The sequence below is a fragment of the Hylobates moloch genome, unplaced genomic scaffold (genome assembly GCF_009828535.3).
Source record: "Hylobates moloch isolate HMO894 unplaced genomic scaffold, HMol_V3 SCAFFOLD_9, whole genome shotgun sequence".
NCBI lineage: Eukaryota > Metazoa > Chordata > Mammalia > Primates > Hylobatidae > Hylobates > Hylobates moloch.
The window spans coordinates 61,960,771-61,972,161 of record NW_026652284.1 but is presented as its reverse complement, the minus strand read 5'-3'; the positions used below and the strand labels follow the sequence as shown (position 1 = coordinate 61,972,161).

General features: G+C 39.8%; 2 pseudogenes; one reads left to right on the top strand and one right to left on the bottom strand.

Annotated features, from left to right (window-relative positions):
* Nucleotides 1–3,997: 3,997 nt before the first annotated feature.
* LOC116813360 (calmodulin-alpha-like) lies at nt 3,998–4,966 on the bottom strand (annotated as a pseudogene).
* A 2,707-nt stretch (nt 4,967–7,673) lies between these two features.
* On the top strand, nt 7,674–10,556 carry LOC116813826 (sodium/bile acid cotransporter 5-like; annotated as a pseudogene).
* Nucleotides 10,557–11,391: the final 835 nt, after the last annotated feature.

Here is an 11,391-nt window from a genome sequence, read left to right as displayed (position 1 = left end):
TTTTTTTTTTTTTTTTTTTGAGATGGAGTTTCTCTCTTGTTGCCCAGGTTGGAGTGCAGTGGTGCAATCTTAGATAACTGCAACCTCTGCCTCCCAGGTTCAAGCAATTCTCCTGCCTCAGCCTCCCGAGTAACGGGGATTACAGGCGCCTGCCATCACACCTGGCTAATTTTTTGTATTTTTAATAGAGACAGGGTTTCACTATGTTGGCCAGGCTGATCTTGAACTCCTGATCTCAGGTGATCCACCCACCTCGGTCTCCCAACTGGGATTACAGGCATGAACCACCACACCTGGCCACAAATAACATCTTATAACCCATTATTTTAAGCTGATGACAACATAACTCCAATTGCAAAGACAGCCAAACTAACAAACAAGCAAAGAGAAAACTAATAAAAATTATATACTTTATCTCCCCACTTTTTAACTTTTTATTTTCTATTTCTATTATATTATACTGTATATGTCTTGAGAAGTTTCTGTACTTACTATTTTCAATAGGTTCATGTTTTAGTCCTCCTGTTCATCATATGAGTAGTTTATACACAACAATTAGTGTTATGTTATTCTGTAGTTGTCTATGTATTTACTATTACCATTGAATTAGGTACCTTCAATGATTTATTTCTCATTCATATCATTTTATTTCCCATTGAAGAACTCTCTTTAGCATATCTTGTATGACAGTTCTGGTATTGGTGAACTCCTTTCTTTTGTCCGAGAAAAGCTTTCTTTTTTATGTTTGAAGGACTTTTTTTGATATAATTTTCTAGGATAAAAGTTTTTTTCCTTCAGCACTTTACATATGTCATGGTACTCTCTCCTGGACTGTAAGATTTTCACTGAGAAGTCTATTACCAGATGTATTGGAGCTCCATTGTATGTTATTCGTTTCTTTTCTCTTACTGCTTTTTGGATCCTTTCATTATCATTCACCATTGGGAATTGGATTATTAAATGCCTTCAGGTAGTCTTAGCTTAAATCTGCTTGGTGTTCTATAACTTTATTGTACTTGAATATTGATACTTCTCTCTAGGTGTAAAAAGTTCTGTGTTATTATCTCTTTGAGCAAACTTTCTACCCTGATCTCTCTACCTCCTCTTTAAGCCTAATAACTCTTAGTTTTACACTTTTGAGGGTATTTTCTAGATCTTGCAGGCATGCCTCCTTCTTTTTTATTCTTCTTTCTGTCTCCTCTGCCTGCATATTTTCAAATAGCGCCTGTCTTCAAGCTCACTAATTCTTCCTCCTGCTTGATCCATTTTGCTGTTGAGAAATTATAATGCATTCTTCAGTTTGTCATTTGAATTTTTCAGCTCCAGAATTTCTGCTTGATTTTTTTTTAATTATTTGAATCTCTGTTAAATTTATCTGATATGATTTTGAGTTCCTTCTCTATGTTATCTTGAATGTCACTGAGCTTCCTCAAAACAGCTATTTTGAATTCTTTGTCTGAAAGTTCGGAGGACATATTTGTGTCACTCTGGGATTGGTCATGGTGCCTTTTTTGTTTCATTTGGTAAAGTCATGCTTTCCTGGATGGTCTTGAAGCTTATGCACGTTTGTCAATGTCTGAGCATTGGAGAGTTAGGTATTTATTCTTCTCTTCAGAGTCTGACTTTGTTTATACCCATCCTTCTCAAGAAAGTTTTCCAAGTATTCAAAGAGAATTGTGTTTTGATTTAAGTCTTTGGTCACTGTCACCAATCTGCATGAGGGGTCACCCCAAACCCCGTAATGCTGTGACTATTGCAAACTCAGTAAGAGGCCTTCAGCAAGATCAGGTAGAATTTCCTGGATTAGCAGGCAGAGTTTCTTGTTCTCTTCCCTTGATTTCCTCCAGACAAATGGAGTCTCTCTTTCCATGCTCTAAAATTTGGAGAGTGGTGATGCATGCACTCCCATTGGCCACCACCACTGGGACTGTGCTGGGTCACAACTGAAGGTAGCACAGTACTGGGTCTTGCCAAAAGCCCATGGTGACTACTGCCCAGCTATTGCTGATGTTTATTCAAGGCCCAAGAAGGGCTTTTTAGTCAGCAGATGGTGAATCCTGCCAGTCTCATGTCTTTCCCATATGGGCAATGGGCTCCTTTCTGGCCCAGGGTGGCTCTAGAAATGTCACCTGAGAGCCAGGGCCTGAAAGAGGGGATTCAAGATTCTGCTTGGTGCTTAATTTTACTGTGGCGGAGCTGGTATCCAAGTTGCCAAAGTTCTCTTTACTTTCCCATCTCTTCTCCTCAAGCAGAAAGTCTCTCCTAGCTCTGTGAGCTGAGCTGCCTGAGGCTGGGGGATAGGTGGCACAAGCACTCCTTTAAACACCCCAGATGGTATCTCACTGGGTCACCTGCACCCCAAGTCCACTGGCTCCAAGCCCAGCACAGCACCAAAACCTGCCCAGGAATTGCAGTCGTTGTGGCCTAGACTACCTTTCAGGTTTATTTAGGACCTGGAGCACTTTAGCCTGCAGTGATGGGACTTGTTGGAACTCAGGTTCCGACCACTGGGGTGAACTATTCCCCGTTGGCTGGGGCTGGTCTAAATGCTCCCTTTTTGGATACTGGCTGAATTCTTCCCCATGTTGCTTTTCACTGTGTACAGCATTGACTTGAATTGCAAAGCCCCACGGTCATTTCACTCTCCCTCCCGCAAGCACACAGATTTTCTCTCCATGCCATGCAGGGCTACCAGGGGAAGGGAGAGGGGTGACATTGGTAATTCAAGACTGTCTTTCCTATCCTCCTCAGTGCCTTTTTCTTTGATATGATGTTAAAATCAGGTACTGTGATTGCTCACCTGATTTTTGCTTCTTGTGAAGGTACTTTCTAGTGTAGATATTTGCCCAATTTTATGTTCCTGTTGGGGGGACAATTTGGTGGGTTCTATTTGGCCATCTTGCTCCACCCTCCTCCCCCGTTACAAATTTCCAGTTTTTTGGCCAGGCGCAGTGGCTCACGCTTGTGATCCCAGCACTTTGGGAGGCCTAGGCGGGCAGATCACGAGGTCAGGAGATCGAGACCACGGTGAAACCCCATCTCTACTAAAAATACAAAAAATTAGCCAGGTGTGGTGGCGGGCGCCTGTGGTCCCAGCTACTTGGAGAGGCTGAGGCAGGAGAATGGCGTGAACCCGGGAGGTGGAGCTTGCAGTGAGCCGAGATTGCGCCACTGCACTCCAGCCTGGGCGACAGAGCGAGACTCCGTCTCAAAAAAAAAAAAAAACAAATTTCCAGTTTTTGCACTCATATTATGAGGCCGTGAAAAGTTCTGTGGTTAAAAATTCACTTTGATTAACCTGATATTTTCAAATTAATGTGATCATAGAATCATATTTTAATATGACATAACCTCCTATGGGCCTATTGGGAAATCTAGTAAAAATAAATAATTAGAGGATTCCATCTCCTAATCATGGCCTTTCGTGCAACATCCAGAACTGTAATTCTGACTTGATTGAAATTAAATAATTGATGAGAATATTGGGGCTAAGAATTAAAACACAAAATATTATAGCCATACCTGTTTCCTATTCTAGCTCAGAGAATGTAGCTGTAATCAACTGTGTCTCTGGAAGATTTCTAAAAAATATCACCTGCCACCCCCAAAATGGAAACATTGTAATAATCTATGTTCATCGTGTGTCAAGTGTGGATAAACTGAATCCCTGGGGTGCTTCATGCCACAGGTGGACTTCTTTTTTTTTTTTTTTTACGATTCTCCTGCCTCAGCCTCCTGAGTAGCTGGGATTACAGGCATGCGCTACCACGCCCAGCTAAGTTTTTTTGTATTTTTAGTAGAGATGGGGTTTCACCATGTTGGTCAGGCTGGTCTCAAACTCCTGACCTTGTGATCTGCCCGCCTCGGCCTCCCAAATATACAACTTGGAATGGATTTGAGGAAAATTGTGCCATAAGCAGATTGTCTTTAAGTGGCTAAACAAAGATTTAAAAGTAAGTAACAGTAAAAGAAAATGTTTCTGATACAGGACCAGCAGTACAAAAGAATAGCGTACAAGTACCTGGATAATACATCCATTTTGCAATCGTGCAACTTTTAAGTACATATTGTTGACTGTCCATAGTCCACGCAGAGTTACAACTCCACACTTCAACAACAACATGCTGACAGTTCCTAAAGAAGACTACTTTAAAAAAAGGCATAACTCAGATGTTCCCTCATTTGACCAACTCCATCTAAGTTTAGATGTGCAGAAGGGCTTAGATATATCAAGAGTAAGCCACATGCAACATGTTACTTGATCAATTTTCTAAAAGAAGGTTTCAGGACAATGACAGTAAGATAAGGGAAGAAAACATGGAGGAATGAAGTCCTAATTACTATATATGCATATTTTTTTAACAGTAGGGAGAAACCTTTTACAGATAAGTTACAAGCAAAGAAAAGGCAAATAAACAATTTCGTACAAGAAATTTAACACACTCTGTACAAGGTCTTCACTTTGCTGTCATCATTTATGCAAACTCTTCATGGTTTACTTGACCATTGCCATCAATATCTGCTTCCCTGATCATTTCATCAACTTAACTTCTCTCCAAAGTTTGTCATCACATGACAAAGTTCTGCAGCACTAATATAGCCAATGCCATCCTTATCAAACACACAGAATGCTTCTCTAATTTCTTCTTCACTGTCTGTGTCTTTCATTTTTCTTCCATCTTTGTCAGAAATTCAGGGAAGTCAATTGTGCCATTACCATCAGCATCTACTCCATTAATTACATCCTGTAACTCTGCTTCTGTAGGATTCTGTCCAAGAGACCTCAGTACAGCTCCCAATTCCTTTGTTGTTATAGTTCCATCACCATCTTTGTCAAATAGCGAAAAAGCTTCTTTGAATTCTGCAATCTGCTCTTCAGTCTGTTGGTCAGCCATGCTGCAAGCGCTACCGGTTTCGGAAACGCAACTACACAACCACTTGGCTGGCTCATTCCACTCAGACTAATTCTCCACAGGTGGACTTCTAAAGATACATGCAAAACTCTACTTCTAGGAATATAGCCTATGATATATTCACATGCGAAAAATGACACGTGCACTTTTATTATAGTGTTTATTTGCAGTAAATAAAGGATGAAAACAAACGATCATCAGTAGAAAACCAATTTTTAAAGTATGATATATCCTCTGGTTGTTATTAGAGATGTTCAAATATTTTCAATATTTCCTGGTACCATTTTGGTTATAGGTGGCCATGTGACCTCTTTGTCCAAAGTTGTAAACAAAAATGACATCTGCCACTTTTAGACTAAGTTATTTCATTTCAGTGATTCTCTCTACAGTTCTCTTTCCTACTGCCAAAGTGACCAGATAGAGCCAGATGCATTTTTCTGGGTTCCCTAGTAGTGTAGACATGAAATAGAACTTCTGGTCAACTCATGATAAACATGTAGCAGGAGCTAGAAATAAAACTTTGTGGGCTGGGCGTGGTGGTTCATGCCTGTAATCCCAGCACTGTGGGAGGCCAAGGCCAGAGGATCATGAGGTCAGGAGATCAAGACCATCCTGGCTAACACGGTGAAACCCTATCTCTACTAAAAATACAAAAAATTAGCCGGGTGTGGTGGCGGGCGCCTGTGGTCCCAGCTACTTGGAGAGGCTGAGGCAGGATAATGGCGTGAACCCAGGAGGTGGAGCTTGCAGTGAGCCGAGATCGCGCCACTGCACTCCAGCCTGGGCGACAGAGTGAGACTCCGTCTCAAAAAAAACAAAACAAAACAAGAAACAACTTTGTGGTTTTAAGCCACTGAGATTTGAGGATTGTTTGTGACTTGAACATATCCTAGACTATACTAACGTTTAATTGAATGTGAAACAATTTTTTTAAAAAAAGTAAACTATTTATTATGGAGTGATGTCCAATATATATTGTCAAATACCTATTTTTAAGTGGAAAAATAAAGGTCCAGAAGAGTATATATAGTATAAAATATCTGTGTGTATGTGTGTGTGTGTGTGTGTGTGTGTGCTGTGTCTGTTATATATAACATAGAACATCTCTGGAAATATACCCAAGACTCTGGAAATTTTGTCTGTAAGGAAAAGTACTTGATGGAAAACAAACATTGGAGAAGACTTTTACTGTATACTTACCTGCATTTTTTTTTTTTTTTTGAGACGGAGTCTCGCTCTGTCGCCCAGGCTGGAGTGCAGTGGCGCAATCTCGGCTCACTGCAAGCTCCGCCTCCCGGGTTCACGCCATTCTCCTGCCTCAGCCTCTCCGAGTAGCTGGGACTACAGGCGCCCGCCACCACGCCCGGCTAATTTTTTGTATTTTTAGTAGAGATGGGGTTTCACCGTGATCTCGATCTCCTGACCTCGTGATCCGCCTGCCTCGGCCTCCCAAAGTGCTGGGATCACAAGCGTGAGCCACTGCGCCCGGCCACCTGCATTTTTAATTGTGTGAAAATATTATGTATTAAAAATTATATTTAGAGAAATATATACAAAGATTTTATATGAATCCTTCATCAGAAAAAACAAGTTTTAAGGCCCCCTCTAAATGCCAGTTTGGCAAAGGTGACATTGAATTGGGATTTTTTTGGTGCCTCTGATTTGGGATTTTATCACTATTGTTATACTACGCAGGTCAAATCGTAAGTAAAGATTAGGAATTAAAAGGAAAGAAAGGCATTAGCTATCTTTTTGGAAAGAAAGTCTGCAAGTATTAATTGATTCAAAATTGCTATTTAAATGTAAATACATGTGTTATCTATCCATTATAAAGATGTTATAAAGTTGTTCAAGTTATTCTTTTATATTCCCAAATCTCTATTGTGTCTTTAGCCATTCCATTTCATTTCTAATGATTTTCATTTGTACTTTTCTTTCTTTCCCCTTTAAACGTACAGTTAGAGGTTTATCTTTATTTTTTGTCAGTCTTTTCAAAGAAACATATATCAGTCTTATTCCCCTATTGTTTCATTGCTTTCTGTTTCACTAATTTCTACTTTTTTTTTTTTTATTGAGATTGAGTCTCGCTCTGTCGTCCAGGCTAGAGGCTAGACTACAGTGTCGCAATCTCAGCTCACTGCAACAGCCACCTCCTGAGTTCAAGTGATTCTCCCACCTCAGCCTCCCGAGTAGCTGTGATTACAGGTACTTGCCATCACGCCCAGCGAATTTTTATATTTTTGTAGAGACAGGGTTTCACCATGTTGGCTGGGCTGGTCTCAAACTCCTGACCTCAGGTGATCCACCTGCCTTGGCCACCCAAAGTGTTGGGATTACAGGCGAGAGCTACTGCGCCTGGTCAATTTCTGCCCTTGTATTATCTCCCTCTCTCTGCTTTTTAAAAAGATTTTATCTGATGTTCTTTTTCCAATTCCTCACATAGGATGGGAAACTTATTGTTTTTAATTTACTTATTTGGACGGGATTTTTTATGATCTTTATTTTGGCAAATTCCAAACATAGTACATATAACTTTTCCATAGACTTTACCCAAATGCACCAATCATTTACCTTTTCCCTGTTTGCTTTATCATTTGCAGTCCCCCTCTGTCCATATGTATGCACATATTGATGTGTGTGTGCTTGTATGTGTGTGTACTTAACTAGTTTTTGGTCAACTTGATCTATCAGTTTTTGAGACAGATGTGTTAAAATCTCCCACTATTGTGTGGTTTTATTCATTTTTTTCTTATAATTCTAATGGTTTTGGTGAGTAGTATATTATCAGGTGCATAGAATTTCTGCATTGTTATATGCTCTTTATGAATGTTGCCTTAAATCCTCTAGACTATTATGTCTTGTTCTTTTCCCTAGATTTTTTTGGTGAATATTTAACTATTATGTCTTGTTTTTATCCCTTTATATTCAACTTTTCTGTGTTGTTTGTTTTAGGATGTCTGTTATAAGCAGCATATAGCTGGACTTTGTTTTTTAAATCCAGTTTTGTAATGTCTCTCTTTTATAGATGAACTGAACCCTTTATTTGACCAAGAAGATATCATTGTATGTTATAAACTTTACCATAAATCTGGTGACTGATGAAGAAGGAGAAACAAATGTGACTATTCAATTCTGGGATTCTGAAGGTAGGCAAGAAAGACTCATTAAAGAAATCAAGAATGTGAAAGTCAAAGTACTCAAACAAAAAGACAGTCATCTCCAGGCACCAATGCATATTGATAGAAATATCCTAATGCTTATTTTACTACTAATACTGTTGAATAAATGCACATTTAGTTGCAATATTGAATTACAGGTGTTTCAAACAGCATGGAAGAGACCTTTGCCAGTAATTCTTGGGGCAGTTACACAGTTTTTTTGGATGCCATTTTGTGGATTTCTTTTGTCTCAGATTGTGGCATTGCCTGAGGCACAAGCTTTTGGATTTGTAATGACCTGCACGTGCCCAGGAGGGGTGGGGGCGGTCTCTTTTCTCTGCTTCTAGAAGGAAATTTCACATTGGCCATTTTGATGATTTGCACATTAACATTATTGCCCCTGATCACGATGCCTGACAATTTTATACATACAGTAAGATGTTAGGGTTGTCAGGTACATTTCATATTCCTGTTTCTAAAATTGTGTCAACACTCCTTTTCATACTTTATGAGTACCTGTTGAAATAATCATCAAGCGTAGAATACCTGAAAGAGCAAACTTCTTAGAGAGAATGATTAGACCTCTGAGTTTTATTTTAATGTTCGTAGGGATTTATTTGACTTTCAGAGTGGGAATAATGTTTCTAAAAACAGATAACCTAGAGGTGCTTTTGTTGGGTCTCTTAGTTCCTGCTTCACATTCATCATTTGGGCACTTTTTTGCTAAAGTTTGTATGCTGTGTCTTCTTGTTTATAAAACTGTTGCTATTGAAAGTTGGTTGTTAAATAGTTTCTTAGTCCTGGCCATTTTTCAGCTGTCTTTTCCAAGTCTAGGGCAAACTTAGACTCTGTGGCTCCTTTTACAGGAGCCACATGTTTTGGATGTGAAATGTTACTGTTCCTTTTGGTCTTACAAGGCTAAGAAAAGCTGTACCCTTATCTTAGAAGGTAAGAGAAAAATAAATTGCCTAGCTTAACAATTAAAGCATTGCCGAATTCCTACTCAGGCACTGTGGGAGAGTCAAAGAATAACTGAAATGATGTCCATTCATGAGCCACTTATGAGCTGATAAAAAAGTTGACATGGGGTGAGGAAGAATACATGTGTGTATATACCCAACACCATAAATGTTAAGCATCCAATGAGTGCTTCCAACAGTAGAATGCTATACAGGAGTTCAGAGGAAGGCGGTAACTTTTCAGTTGTGTTGGTTTGAGAATGTTTTATGGAGTACAAGGTGAATATGATACTTTATTATGGTAGCAAAATGTAAGATCTTATTAGCTATCCTGGTCACTCCACCCCTGACCAGCTGCCATGGTATATATATAATTTTTTAGGTCAGAGTCCACTTAAATCATTAATTATTAACTGAGAATATCGTGGTATGTGGAAACTAAAACTGTTTTTTTAATGAAGAGAGAGGTCATTTAAAATAAGTCAACTCCAAAGACTAAGTGCAGTTGGCAAGATGCCCATGATTTCTGGGGAGGGAAATTGCCCACTCATTCCTGTGGTGGCCTCTCTTTATTATGCAAATACAGGGCAAGTAAGCACTGTCATCCTTGCCTTTGGAAAAGGATAACAGACCTTCTTGTGGCTTCACAAAGGCCATCCTTCCCTAGAACTCTCTTGTGTACACTCAGCTGTCTGGGGAGGTGTCGGGGCATTGGATCTCACCTCTCTTTCATTCTGAGGTTCAGCGTAATTACAACCTCTCTCATAGATGGGAGTCAGCTGACAGGAAAGGATACTAAAGGCCTCCAACAGGGAACTTACCTTAGGGAAGGTTGGAAGAGTGAGGAGCTGGACATCATGCCAGGAAGCAGAGTTTGTGCTGCTGTCCCCTGCCCCTGACAACACCTGGGCACAGCAGATGTTCTTAGGGTTAGGAACAGTGGCTGCAGATGGGACCAGAGTTTTAGATACGGCCCCTTTGGGAACTCAGGGGTAATGCATCCTGTACTGAGGTCTCTGCAGCTTTCTGAACTACTTTGACAATATTGGACCAAAGATCCTTTAGATTTGTGAGACCAGTTTGCAGCTTTGCCACAATCGAATCTGAACACTAAGACTTCCCTGTGTACCGACAGATTTTGCATTTCACTTTCAGTAGGCATTTGGAAGCAGAACGGCCTCTTTGGACTGAAAAAATCTAGGTTACCTGAGAACGATTGTGAGGCAGATGCTAAGGTCTCTAGAAAAATACTAGGCTTCTTGCTCACCTGACACAGGTAGCTTGAAACGTTATCATTTGAAGGAATAAGATGGGTGATATTTAATCTCTCTTGCTTCAAATTGGTTATGCTGATTTTAGCAGCTTTGCCAAATCATTGGGACCACATTCATTTAAAAAGGTTAAAAGATGATGGATGACATTTCTGAAAAAGCCTGGAAAATTTTATTTAGTTATGAATTAACACTTGTCATCATGCAGTTGGCAAGATTTTTAAGATGATTGACAATGAAGAACGAAATAGCTAGTTTCTGAAGGCTTGTCTTTAAAACAAAACAAAAAATCATTTAATAGGCAAATAGAGATATCCAAACCAGATACCTAAGGCATCATTCTTTAGACAATTAAAGACAAGTTTCTTGCTCTTCGTGGGTTGTGGGAATTGGGTCCACAGTTCACATCATTCATCTCTGGGAAGTGTTTCATTGGCAACATGATTGTGACAACATCTTGTCCTTTGATTAAATGAAGAGAAACAATCACTTCCTAAGCAAGGAGCCAAATAGCTCACTTTTCTGGTCCTGCTGTGGCTGGGACATCTTATATCTGTGCAACAGTTTTTGTATGATCATGATGTATGTACCACGATGCCACCCCTTCAAGAAGAGGAAACATTTTAAGGACCATAAACTAGTCCTTGTACCTCATATAATGCAACCTCCTTGTGCTGTACATTCTCTGCGTGAGGACTTTTGTAGGACCAAAGGGAAAATTTCCCTTTGTTCTCTGAATGCTTGCTGAAAATCAACTGACAAAAGACAGATTAATAGGAGAGAAGGATACAAATTTATTTGATCATAGTTTTAAGTGACATGGGAGCCTTCAGAATGAAGACCCAAGATACAGGGGAACAGTCCATTTTTATGTTTAGGTTCAAACAAAGTATAACCAGCTGTGTAGAAATAGGATTGGACCAAAGTGTATAATGTAATGCGAATAGACTGAGTGGGGAAACCTGGCAAATCCTGTCTGTTTAGATTTTATTTGGCCTCTCTGTGGTGCATTCCTTCCTTCTGTGCATTGGGCAGGACCCTCTGTGGAATGGGGGTCTTGAGACCTACAATCAGAAAAAGTGGGTTGGAT